Raw genomic sequence first — 12988 nt, 5'->3', positions numbered from 1 at the left:
TTCCACTGACGTTTAAAAATGCTTCGGAACTCTACCATTTTTCTCGGAATTCTGCTGAAGTTTAAAAATGCTTTGGAACTCTTCCATTGTTCTTGGAATTCTGCTGAAATTTAAAAATTCATGGGAAATCTTCCATTGTTCTCGCAATTCTGCTGAAGTTTAAAAATGCTTCGGAACTCTTCCATTGTTGTCGGAATTCTGCTGACGTTTTAAAATGCTTCAGAGATCATCCAATGTTTTAGGAAATCCGCTGAAGTTTAAAAATGCTTCGGAACTCTTCCATTGTTCTCGGAATTCCGCTGGCGTTTAAAAATACTTCAGAACACTTCCATTGTTCTCGGAAATCAGACGAAGTTTTAAAAATGCTTCGGAACTCTTCCATTGTACTCGGAATTCCGCTGACATTTAAAAATGCTTCGGAACTCATCCATTGTTCTTGGATATCCGCTGACGTTTAATAATGCTTCGGAACACTTCCATTTTTCCCGGAATTCCGCTGCAGTTTAAAAATGCTTCCAAACTCTTTCATTGTTCAAGGAATTTTGATGATGTTTAATAACGCTTCAGTACTCTTTCTTTGTTCTCGGAATTCCGCTGGCATTTAAAAATGCTTTGGAACGCTTCCCTTGTTCTTGGAATTCTGCTGACGTTGAATAATGCCTCGGAACTCTTCCATTGTTCTAGGAATTCCACTGACGTTTAAAAATGCTTCGGAACTCTACCATTTTTCTCGGAATTCTGCTGAAGTTTAAAAATGCTTTGGAACTCTTCCATTGTTCTTGGAATTCTGCTGAAATTTAAAAATTCATGGGAAATCTTCCATTGTTCTCGCAATTCTGCTGAAGTTTTAAAATGCTTCGGAACTCTTTCAATGTTCTGGAAATTCTGCTGATGTTGAAAAATGCTTCGGAATTCTTCCATTGTTCTCGGAATTCTGCAGACGTTTAAAAATGCTTCGGAACTCTTCCATTTTTCCCGGAATTCTGCTGACGTTTAAAAATGCTTCGTAACTCATCTATTGTTCCGGAATTCTGCTGACGTTTAAAAATGCATCGGAATTCTTCCATTGTTCTCGGAATTCTGCAGACCTTTAAAAATGCTTCGGAACTCTTCCATTGTTCCCAGAATTCCGCTGACGTTTAAAAATTCTTCGCAATTCTTCCATTTTTCCCGGAATTCTGCTGACGTTTAAAAATGCTTCGGAACTCATCCATTGTTCTCGGAATTCCGCTGAAATTTAAAAATGCTTCGGAACTCTACCATTGTACTCGGAATTCTGCTGAAGTTTAAAAATGCTTCGGAACTCTTCCATTGTTCCCGGAATTCTGCTGATGTTTAAAAATGCTTCGGAACTCTTCCATTGTTCTCGGATTTCTGCTGACATGTAAAAATGCTTCGGAACAATTCCATTGTTCCCGGAATTCTTTTGAAGTTTAAAAATTCTTCTGATCTCTTTCATTGTTCAAGGAATTCCACTGATGTTTAAAAATTCTTCGGAACTGTTCCATTGTTCCCGGAATTCTGCTGACATTTAAAAATGCTTCCGAACTCTTTCATTGTTCAAGGAATTCCGCTGACGTTTAAAAATGCTTCGGAACTCTTCCATTGTTCCTGGAATTCTTCTGAAGTTTAAAAATGCTTCGGAACTCTTCCATTGTTCTCAGAATTCCACTGAAGTTTGAAAATGCTTTGGCTCTCTTCCATTGTTCTCGAAATTCTGCTGACATTTAAAAATGCTTCGGAACTCTTACATTGTTCTCGGAATTCCGCTGATGTTTAAAAATCCTTCGGAACTCTTCCATGGTTCTCGAAATTCGCTGACGTTTAAAAATTTTTCGGAACTCTTCCATTGTTCTCGGAATTCCGCTGACGTTTAATAATGCTTCGGAACTCTTGCATAGTTCTAGGAATTCCGCTGATGTTTAAAAATGCTTCGGACCTCTTCCATTGTTCCCGGAATTCTGCTGACGTTTAAAAATGCTTCGGAACTCAACCGTTGTTCTCGGAATTCCGCTGAAGTTTAAAAATGCTTCGGAACTCTTCCATTGTTCCCGGAATTCTGCTGATGTTTAAAAATGCTTTGGAACTCTTCCATTGTTCCTGGAATACTTCTAAAGTTTAAAAATGCTACAAAACTCTTCCATTGTTCTCAGAATTCCACTGAAGTTTAAAAATGCTTCTTAACTCTTCCATTGTTCTGGAAATTCTGCTGACATTTAAAAATGCTTTGGAACTCTTCCATTGTTCTCGGAATTCTGCTGACGTTTAAAAATGCTTTCCAACTCTTGTATTGTTTTCGGAATTCTGCTGAATTTTAAAAATGCTTCGGAACTCTTCCATTGTTCTGGATATTCTGCTGATGTTTAAAAATGCTTCAGAACTCTTCCATTGTTCTCGGAATTCTGCTGAAGTTTAAAAATGCTTTGGAACTCTTGCATTGTTCCTTTAATTCTTCTGAAGTTTAAAAATGCTACATAACTCTTCCATTGTTCTCCGAATTCCACTGAAGTTTAAAAATGCTTCGGAACTCTTCCATGGTTGTCGAAATTCGCTGATGTTTAAAAATTCTTCGGAACTCTTCCATTGTTCTCGGAATTCCGCTGACGTTTAATATTGCTACGGAACTCTTGCATTGTTCTTGGAATTCAGCTGATGTTTGAAAATGCTTCGGAAATCTTCCATTGTTCTCGGAATTCTGCAGACGTTTAAAAATGCTTCGGAACTCTTCCATTGTTCTCAGAATTCCGCTGACATTTAATAATGCTTCGGAAATCTTTCATTTTGCTCGGAATTCCGCTGCCGTTTAAAAATGCTTCGGAACTCTTCCATTGTTCTCAGAATTACGCTGAATTTTAAAAATGCTTTGGAACACTTCCATTGTTCTCGGAAATCCGCCGGAGTTTAAAAATGCTTCGGAACTCTTCCATTGTTCTCGGAATTCCGCTGATGTTTAAAAATCCTTCGGAACTCTTCCATTGTTCTCGGAATTCCGCTGAGGTTTAAAAATGCTTTGGAATTCTTCCATTGTTCTCGGAATTCCGCTGAAGTTTTAAAAATGCTTTGGCACTCTTCCATTGTTCTCGGAATTCCGCTGACATTTAAAAATGCTTCGGAGTTCATTCATTGTTCTAGGAATTCTGCTGACGTTTAAAAATGCTTCGGAACTCTTCCATTGTTCCTGGAATTCCGCTGAAGTTTAAAAATGCTTCCAAACTCTTTCATTGCTCAACGAATTTTCCTGACGTTTAATGATGCTTCAGTACTCTTTCTTTGTTCTCAGAATTCCATTGGCATTTAAAAATGATTTGAAATACTTCCATTGTTCTTGGAATTCCAATGTAGTTTAAAAATGCTTCTGAACTCTTCCATTGTTCTCGGAATTCTGCTGAAGTTTATAAATGCTTTGGAACTCTTCCATTGTTCTCAGAATTCTGGTGAAATTTAAAAATGCTTCAGAACTCTTCCATTGTTCTCGGAATTTTGCTGAAATTTAAATTTGCTTCGGAACTCTTCCTTTGTTCTCAGAATTACGCTGACAGTTAATAATGCTTCGGAACTCTTCCATTGTTCTCGCAAATCCGCTGATGTTAAAAAATGCTTCGGAACTCTTCCTTTGTTCTCGTAATTCTGCTGAAGTTTAAAAATGCTTTGGAACTCTTCCATTAATCCCGGAATTCTTCTGAAGTTTAAAAATGCTTCGGAACTATTCCATTGTTCTCGGAATTCCGCTGACATTTAAAAATCCTTTGGAACTCTTCCATTGTTCTCAGAATTTCGCTGGCATTTAAAAATGCTTCGGAACTCTTCCATTGTTCTCGGAATTCCGCTGGCGTTTAAAAATACTTCAGAACACTTCCATTGTTCTCGGAAATCCGACGAAGTTTTAAAAATGCTTTGGAACTCTTCCATTGTACTCGGAATTCCGCTGACATTTAAAAATGCTTCGGAACTCATCCATTGTTCTTGGATATCCGCTGACGTTTAATAATGCTTCGGAACACTTCCATTTTTCCCGGAATTCCGCTGCAGTTTAAAAATGCTTCCAAACTCTTTCATTGTTCAAGGAATTTTGATGATGTTTAATAACGCTTCAGTACTCTTTCTTTGTTCTCGGAATTCCACTGGCATTTAAAAATGCTTTGGAACGCTTCCCTTGTTCTCGGAATTCTGCTGACGTTGAATAATGCTTCGGAACGCTTCCATTGTTCTAGGAATTCCACTGACGTTTAAAAATGCTTCGGAACTCTACCATTTTTCTCGGAATTCTGCTGAAGTTTAAAAATGCTTTGGAACTCTTCCATTGTTCTCGGATTTCTGCTGACATGTAAAAATGCTTCGGAACTATACCATTGTTCCCGGAATTCTTTTGAAGTTTAAAAATGCTTCTGATCTCTTTCATTGTTCAAGGAATTCCACTGATGTTTAAAAATTCTTCGGAACTGTTCCATTGTTCCCGGAATTCTGCTGACATTTAAAAATGCTTCCGAACTCTTTCATTGTTCAAGGAATTCCGCTGACGTTTAAAAATGCTTCGGAACTCTTCCATTGTTCCTGGAATTCTTCTGAAGTTTAAAAATGCTTTGGAACTCTTCCATTGTTCTTGGAATTCTGCTGAAATTTAAAAATTCATCGGAAATCTTCCATTGTTCTCGCAATTCTGCTGAAGTTTAAAAATGCTTCGGAACTCTTCCATTGTTGTCGGAATTCTGCTGACGTTTTAAAATGCTTCAGAGATCATCCAATGTTTTCAGAAATCCGCTGAAGTTTAAAAATGCTTCGGAACACTTCCAATGTTCTGGAAATTCTGCTGATGTTGAAATATGCTTCGGAATTCTTCCATTGTTCTCGGAATTCTGCAGACGTTTAAAAATGCTTCGGAACTCTTCCATTTTTCCCGGAATTCTGCTAACGTTTAAAAATGCTTCGTAACTCATCTATTGTTCCCGGAATTCTGCTGACGTTTAAAAATGCTTCGGAATTCTTCCATTGTTCTCGGAATTCTGCAGACCTTTAAAAATGCTTCGGAACTCTTCCATTGTTCCCAGAATTCCGCTGACGTTTAAAAATTCTTCGCAATTCTTCCATCTTTCCCGGAATTCTGCTGACGTTTAAAAATGCTTCGGAACTCATCCATTGTTCTCGGAATTCCGCTGAAATTTAAAAATGCTTCGGAACTCTACCATTGTACTCGGAATTCTGCTGAAGTTTAAAAATGCTTCGGAACTCTTCCATTGTTCACGTAATTCTGCTAAAGTTTAAATTTGCTTCGGAACTCTTCCATTGTTCTCGCAATTGCGCTGAAGTTTAAAAATGCTTCGGAACTCTTCCATTGTTCTCGGAATTCTGCTGACATTTAAAAATGCTTCGCAACTCTTGCATTGTTTTCGGAATTTTCACGGAAGTTTAAAAAAGCTTCGGAAGTCTTCTATTGTTCTACAAATTCCGCTGATGTTTAATAATGCTTTGGAACACTTCCATTGTTCCCAGAATTCTGCTGAAGTTTAAAAATGCTTCAGAACTCTTCCATTGTTCTCGGAATTCTTCTGCAGTTTAAAAATGCTTCGGAACTCTTCCATTGTTCACGTAATTCTGCTGAAGTTTAAATTTGCTTGGGAACTCTTCCTTTGTTCTCGGAATTCTGCTGACATTTAATAATGTTTCGGAAGTTTTCCATTGTTCTCGCAATTCCGCTGAAGTTTAAAAATGCTTCGGAGCTCGTCCATTGTTCTCGGAATTTTGCTGATGTTTAAAAATGCTTTGTAACGCTTCCATTGTTTTCGGAATACCGCTGAAGTTTAAAAATGCTTCGGAACTCTTCCATTAATCTGGAAATTCTGCTGAAGTTTAAAAATGCTTTGGAATTCTTCCATTGATCCCGAAATTCTTCTGAAGTTTAAAAATGCTTCGGAACTCTTCCATTGTTCTCAGAATTCCACTGAAGTTTAAAAATTCTTCGGAACTCTTCCATTGTTCTCGGAATTCCGCTGACGTTTAGTAATGCTTCGGAACTCTTGCATAGTTTTAGGAATTCCGCTGATGTTTAAAAATGCTTCGGAACCCTTCCATTGTTCCCGGAATTCTGCTGACGTTTAAAAATGCTTCGGAACTCATACATTGTTCTCGGAATTCCGCTGAAGTTTAAAAATGCTTCGGAACTCTTCCATTGTTCCCGGAATTCTGCTGATGTTTAAAAATGCTTCGGAACTCTTCCATTGTTCTCGGATTTCTGCTGACATGTAAAAATGCTTCGGAACTATACCATTGTTCCCGGAATTCTTTTGAAGTTTAAAAATGCTTCTGATCTCTTTCATTGTTCAAGGAATTCCACTGATGTTTAAAAATTCTTCGGAACTGTTCCATTGTTCCCGGAATTCTGCTGACATTTAAAAATGCTTCCGAACTCTTTCATTGTTCAAGGAATTCCGCTGAAGTTTAAGAATGCTTTGGAACTCTTCCATTGTTCTTGGAATTCTGCTGAAATTTAAAAATTCATCGGAAATCTTCCATTGTTCTCGCAATTCTGCTGAAGTTTAAAAATGCTTCGGAACTCTTCCATTGTTGTCGGAATTCTGCTGACGTTTTAAAATGCTTCAGAGATCATCCAATGTTTTCAGAAATCCGCTGAAGTTTAAAAATGCTTCGGAACACTTCCAATGTTCTGGAAATTCTGCTGATGTTGAAAAATGCTTCGGAATTCTTCCATTGTTCTCGGAATTCTGCAGACGTTTAAAAATGCTTCGGAACTCTTCCATTTTTCCCGGAATTCTGCTAACGTTTAAAAATGCTTCGTAACTCATCTATTGTTCCCGGAATTCTGCTGACGTTTAAAAATGCTTCGGAATTCTTCCATTGTTCTCGGAATTCTGCAGACCTTTAAAAATGCTTCGGAACTCTTCCATTGTTCCCAGAATTCCGCTGACGTTTAAAAATTCTTCGCAATTCTTCCATTTTTCCCGGAATTCTGCTGACGTTTAAAAATGCTTCAGAGATCATCCAATGTTTTCAGAAATCTGCTGAAGTTTAAAAATGCTTCGGAACAATTCCAATGTTCTGGAAATTCTGCTGATGTTGAAAAATGCTTCGGAATTCTTCCATTGTTCTCGGAATTCTGCAGACGTTTAAAAATGCTTCGGAACTCTTCCATTTTTCCCGGAATTCTGCTAACGTTTAAAAATGCTTCGTAACTCATCTATTGTTCCCGGAATTCTGCTGACGTTTAAAAATGCTTCGGAATTCTTCCATTGTTCTCGGAATTCTGCAGACCTTTAAAAATGCTTTGGAACTCTTCCATTGTACTCGGAATTCCGCTGACATTTAAAAATGCTTCGGAACTCATCCATTGTTCTTGGATATCCGCTGACATTTAATAATGCTTCGGAACACTTCCATTTTTCCCGGAATTCCGCTGCAGTTTAAAAATGCTTCCAAACTCTTTCATTGTTCAAGGAATTTTGATGATGTTTAATAACGCTTCAGTACTCTTTCTTTGTTCTCGGAATTCCGCTGGCATTTAAAAATGCTTTGGAACGCTTCCCTTGTTCTTGGAATTCTGCTGACGTTGAATAATGCTTCGGAACTCTTCCATTGTTCTAGGAATTCCACTGACGTTTAAAAATGCTTCGGAACTCTACCATTTTTCTCGGAATTCTGCTGAAGTTTAAAAATGCTTTGGAACTCTTCCATTGTTCTTGGAATTCTGCTGAAATTTAAAAATTCATGGGAAATCTTCCATTGTTCTCGCAATTCTGCTGAAGTTTTAAAATGCTTCGGAACTCTTTCAATGTTCTGGAAATTCTGCTGATGTTGAAAAATGCTTCGGAATTCTTCCATTGTTCTCGGAATTCTGCAGACGTTTAAAAATGCTTCGGAACTCTTCCATTTTTCCCGGAATTCTGCTGACGTTTAAAAATGCTTCGTAACTCATCTATTGTTCCGGAATTCTGCTGACGTTTAAAAATGCATCGGAATTCTTCCATTGTTCTCGGAATTCTGCAGACCTTTAAAAATGCTTCGGAACTCTTCCATTGTTCCCAGAATTCCGCTGACGTTTAAAAATTCTTCGCAATTCTTCCATTTTTCCCGGAATTCTGCTGACGTTTAAAAATGCTTCGGAACTCATCCATTGTTCTCGGAATTCCGCTGAAATTTAAAAATGCTTCGGAACTCTACCATTGTACTCGGAATTCTGCTGAAGTTTAAAAATGCTTCGGAACTCTTCCATTGTTCCCGGAATTCTGCTGATGTTTAAAAATGCTTCGGAACTCTTCCATTGTTCTCGGATTTCTGCTGACATGTAAAAATGCTTCGGAACAATTCCATTGTTCCCGGAATTCTTTTGAAGTTTAAAAATTCTTCTGATCTCTTTCATTGTTCAAGGAATTCCACTGATGTTTAAAAATTCTTCGGAACTGTTCCATTGTTCCCGGAATTCTGCTGACATTTAAAAATGCTTCCGAACTCTTTCATTGTTCAAGGAATTCCGCTGACGTTTAAAAATGCTTCGGAACTCTTCCATTGTTCCTGGAATTCTTCTGAAGTTTAAAAATGCTTCGGAACTCTTCCATTGTTCTCAGAATTCCACTGAAGTTTGAAAATGCTTTGGCTCTCTTCCATTGTTCTCGAAATTCTGCTGACATTTAAAAATGCTTCGGAACTCTTACATTGTTCTCGGAATTCCGCTGATGTTTAAAAATCCTTCGGAACTCTTCCATGGTTCTCGAAATTCGCTGACGTTTAAAAATTTTTCGGAACTCTTCCATTGTTCTCGGAATTCCGCTGACGTTTAATAATGCTTCGGAACTCTTGCATAGTTCTAGGAATTCCGCTGATGTTTAAAAATGCTTCGGACCTCTTCCATTGTTCCCGGAATTCTGCTGACGTTTAAAAATGCTTCGGAACTCATCCGTTGTTCTCGGAATTCCGCTGAAGTTTAAAAATGCTTCGGAACTCTTCCATTGTTCCCGGAATTCTGCTGATGTTTAAAAATGCTTTGGAACTCTTCCATTGTTCCTGGAATACTTCTGAAGTTTAAAAATGCTACAAAACTCTTCCATTGTTCTCAGAATTCCACTGAAGTTTAAAAATGCTTCTTAACTCTTCCATTGTTCTGGAAATTCTGCTGACATTTAAAAATGCTTTGGAACTCTTCCATTGTTCTCGGAATTCTGCTGACGTTTAAAAATGCTTTCCAACTCTTGTATTGTTTTCGGAATTCTGCTGAATTTTAAAAATGCTTCGGAACTCTTCCATTGTTCTGGATATTCTGCTGATGTTTAAAAATGCTTCAGAACTCTTCCATTGTTCTCGGAATTCTGCTGAAGTTTAAAAATGCTTTGGAACTCTTGCATTGTTCCTTTAATTCTTCTGAAGTTTAAAAATGCTACATAACTCTTCCATTGTTCTCCGAATTCCACTGAAGTTTAAAAATGCTTCGGAACTCTTCCATGGTTGTCGAAATTCGCTGATGTTTAAAAATTCTTCGGAACTCTTCCATTGTTCTCGGAATTCCGCTGACGTTTAATATTGCTACGGAACTCTTGCATTGTTCTTGGAATTCAGCTGATGTTTGAAAATGCTTCGGAAATCTTCCATTGTTCTCGGAATTCTGCAGACGTTTAAAAATGCTTCGGAACTCTTCCATTGTTCTCAGAATTCCGCTGACATTTAATAATGCTTCGGAAATCTTTCATTTTGCTCGGAATTCCGCTGCCGTTTAAAAATGCTTCGGAACTCTTCCATTGTTCTCAGAATTACGCTGAATTTTAAAAATGCTTTGGAACACTTCCATTGTTCTCGGAAATCCGCCGGAGTTTAAAAATGCTTCGGAACTCTTCCATTGTTCTCGGAATTCCGCTGATGTTTAAAAATCCTTCGGAACTCTTCCATTGTTCTCGGAATTCCGCTGAGGTTTAAAAATGCTTTGGAATTCTTCCATTGTTCTCGGAATTCCGCTGAAGTTTTAAAAATGCTTTGGCACTCTTCCATTGTTCTCGGAATTCCGCTGACATTTAAAAATGCTTCGGAGTTCATTCATTGTTCTAGGAATTCTGCTGACGTTTAAAAATGCTTCGGAACTCTTCCATTGTTCCCGGAATTCCGCTGAAGTTTAAAAATGCTTCCAAACTCTTTCATTGCTCAACGAATTTTCCTGACGTTTAATGATGCTTCAGTACTCTTTCTTTGTTCTCAGAATTCCATTGGCATTTAAAAATGATTTGAAATACTTCCATTGTTCTTGGAATTCCAATGTAGTTTAAAAATGCTTCTGAACTCTTCCATTGTTCTCGGAATTCTGCTGAAGTTTATAAATGCTTTGGAACTCTTCCATTGTTCTCAGAATTCTGGTGAAATTTAAAAATGCTTCAGAACTCTTCCATTGTTCTCGGAATTTTGCTGAAATTTAAATTTGCTTCGGAACTCTTCCTTTGTTCTCAGAATTACGCTGACAGTTAATAATGCTTCGGAACTCTTCCATTGTTCTCGCAAATCCGCTGATGTTAAAAAATGCTTCGGAACTCTTCCTTTGTTCTCGTAATTCTGCTGAAGTTTAAAAATGCTTTGTAACTCTTCCATTAATCCCGGAATTCTTCTGAAGTTTAAAAATGCTTCGGAACTATTCCATTGTTCTCGGAATTCCGCTGACATTTAGAAATCCTTTGGAACTCTTCCATTGTTCTCAGAATTTCGCTGGCATTTAAAAATGCTTCGGAACTCTTCCATTGTTCTCGGAATTCCGCTGGCGTTTAAAAATACTTCAGAACACTTCCATTGTTCTCGGAAATCCGACGAAGTTTTAAAAATGCTTTGGAACTCTTCCATTGTACTCGGAATTCCGCTGACATTTAAAAATGCTTCGGAACTCATCCATTGTTCTTGGATATCCGCTGACGTTTAATAATGCTTCGGAACACTTCCATTTTTCCCGGAATTCCGCTGCAGTTTAAAAATGCTTCCAAACTCTTTCATTGTTCAAGGAATTTTGATGATGTTTAATAACGCTTCAGTACTCTTTCTTTGTTCTCGGAATTCCACTGGCATTTAAAAATGCTTTGGAATGCTTCCCTTGTTCTCGGAATTCTGCTGACGTTGAATAATGCTTCGGAACGCTTCCATTGTTCTAGGAATTCCACTGACGTTTAAAAATGCTTCGGAACTCTACCATTTTTCTCGGAATTCTGCTGAAGTTTAAAAATGCTTTGGAACTCTTCCATTGTTCTCGGATTTCTGCTGACATGTAAAAATGCTTCGGAACTATACCATTGTTCCCGGAATTCTTTTGAAGTTTAAAAATGCTTCTGATCTCTTTCATTGTTCAAGGAATTCCACTGATGTTTAAAAATTCTTCGGAACTGTTCCATTGTTCCCGGAATTCTGCTGACATTTAAAAATGCTTCCGAACTCTTTCATTGTTCAAGGAATTCCGCTGACGTTTAAAAATGCTTCGGAACTCTTCCATTGTTCCTGGAATTCTTCTGAAGTTTAAAAATGCTTTGGAACTCTTCCATTGTTCTTGGAATTCTGCTGAAATTTAAAAATTCATCGGAAATCTTCCATTGTTCTCGCAATTCTGCTGAAGTTTAAAAATGCTTCGGAACTCTTCCATTGTTGTCGGAATTCTGCTGACGTTTTAAAATGCTTCAGAGATCATCCAATGTTTTCAGAAATCCGCTGAAGTTTAAAAATGCTTCGGAACACTTCCAATGTTCTGGAAATTCTGCTGATGTTGAAATATGCTTCGGAATTCTTCCATTGTTCTCGGAATTCTGCAGACGTTTAAAAATGCTTCGGAACTCTTCCATTTTTCCCGGAATTCTGCTAACGTTTAAAAATGCTTCGTAACTCATCTATTGTTCCCGGAATTCTGCTGACGTTTAAAAATGCTTCGGAATTCTTCCATTGTTCTCGGAATTCTGCAGACCTTTAAAAATGCTTCGGAACTCTTCCATTGTTCCCAGAATTCCGCTGACGTTTAAAAATTCTTCGCAATTCTTCCATCTTTCCCGGAATTCTGCTGACGTTTAAAAATGCTTCGGAACTCATCCATTGTTCTCGGAATTCCGCTGAAATTTAAAAATGCTTCGGAACTCTACCATTGTACTCGGAATTCTGCTGAAGTTTAAAAATGCTTCGGAACTCTTCCATTGTTCACGTAATTCTGCTAAAGTTTAAATTTGCTTCGGAACTCTTCCATTGTTCTCGCAATTGCGCTGAAGTTTAAAAATGCTTCGGAACTCTTCCATTGTTCTCGGAATTCTGCTGACATTTAAAAATGCTTCGCAACTCTTGCATTGTTTTCGGAATTTTCACTGAAGTTTAAAAAAGCTTCGGAAGTCTTCTATTGTTCTACAAATTCCGCTGATGTTTAATAATGCTTTGGAACACTTCCATTGTTCCCAGAATTCTGCTGAAGTTTAAAAATGCTTCAGAACTCTTCCATTGTTCTCGGAATTCTTCTGCAGTTTAAAAATGCTTCGGAACTCTTCCATTGTTCACGTAATTCTGCTGAAGTTTAAATTTGCTTGGGAACTCTTCCTTTGTTCTCGGAATTCTGCTGACATTTAATAATGTTTCGGAAGTTTTCCATTGTTCTCGCAATTCCGCTGAAGTTTAAAAATGCTTCGGAGCTCGTCCATTGTTCTCGGAATTTTGCTGATGTTTAAAAATGCTTTGTAACGCTTCCATTGTTTTCGGAATACCGCTGAAGTTTAAAAATGCTTCGGAACTCTTCCATTAATCTGGAAATTCTGCTGAAGTTTAAAAATGCTTTGGAATTCTTCCATTGATCCCGAAATTCTTCTGAAGTTTAAAAATGCTTCGGAACTCTTCCATTGTTCTCAGAATTCCACTGAAGTTTAAAAATTCTTCGGAACTCTTCCATTGTTCTCGGAATTCCGCTGACGTTTAGTAATGCTTCGGAACTCTTGCATAGTTTTAGGAATTCCGCTGATGTTTAAAAATGCTTCGGAACCCTTCCATTGTTCCCGGAATT

The sequence above is a fragment of the Phyllobates terribilis genome, unplaced genomic scaffold (assembly GCF_046119375.1).
Source record: "Phyllobates terribilis strain yellow unplaced genomic scaffold, ASM4611937v1 Scaffold_2__4_contigs__length_985480577, whole genome shotgun sequence".
Lineage (NCBI taxonomy): Eukaryota > Metazoa > Chordata > Amphibia > Anura > Dendrobatidae > Phyllobates > Phyllobates terribilis.
The sequence above is the reverse complement of the archived record's forward strand: the minus strand, read 5'-3'. Positions refer to the sequence as shown.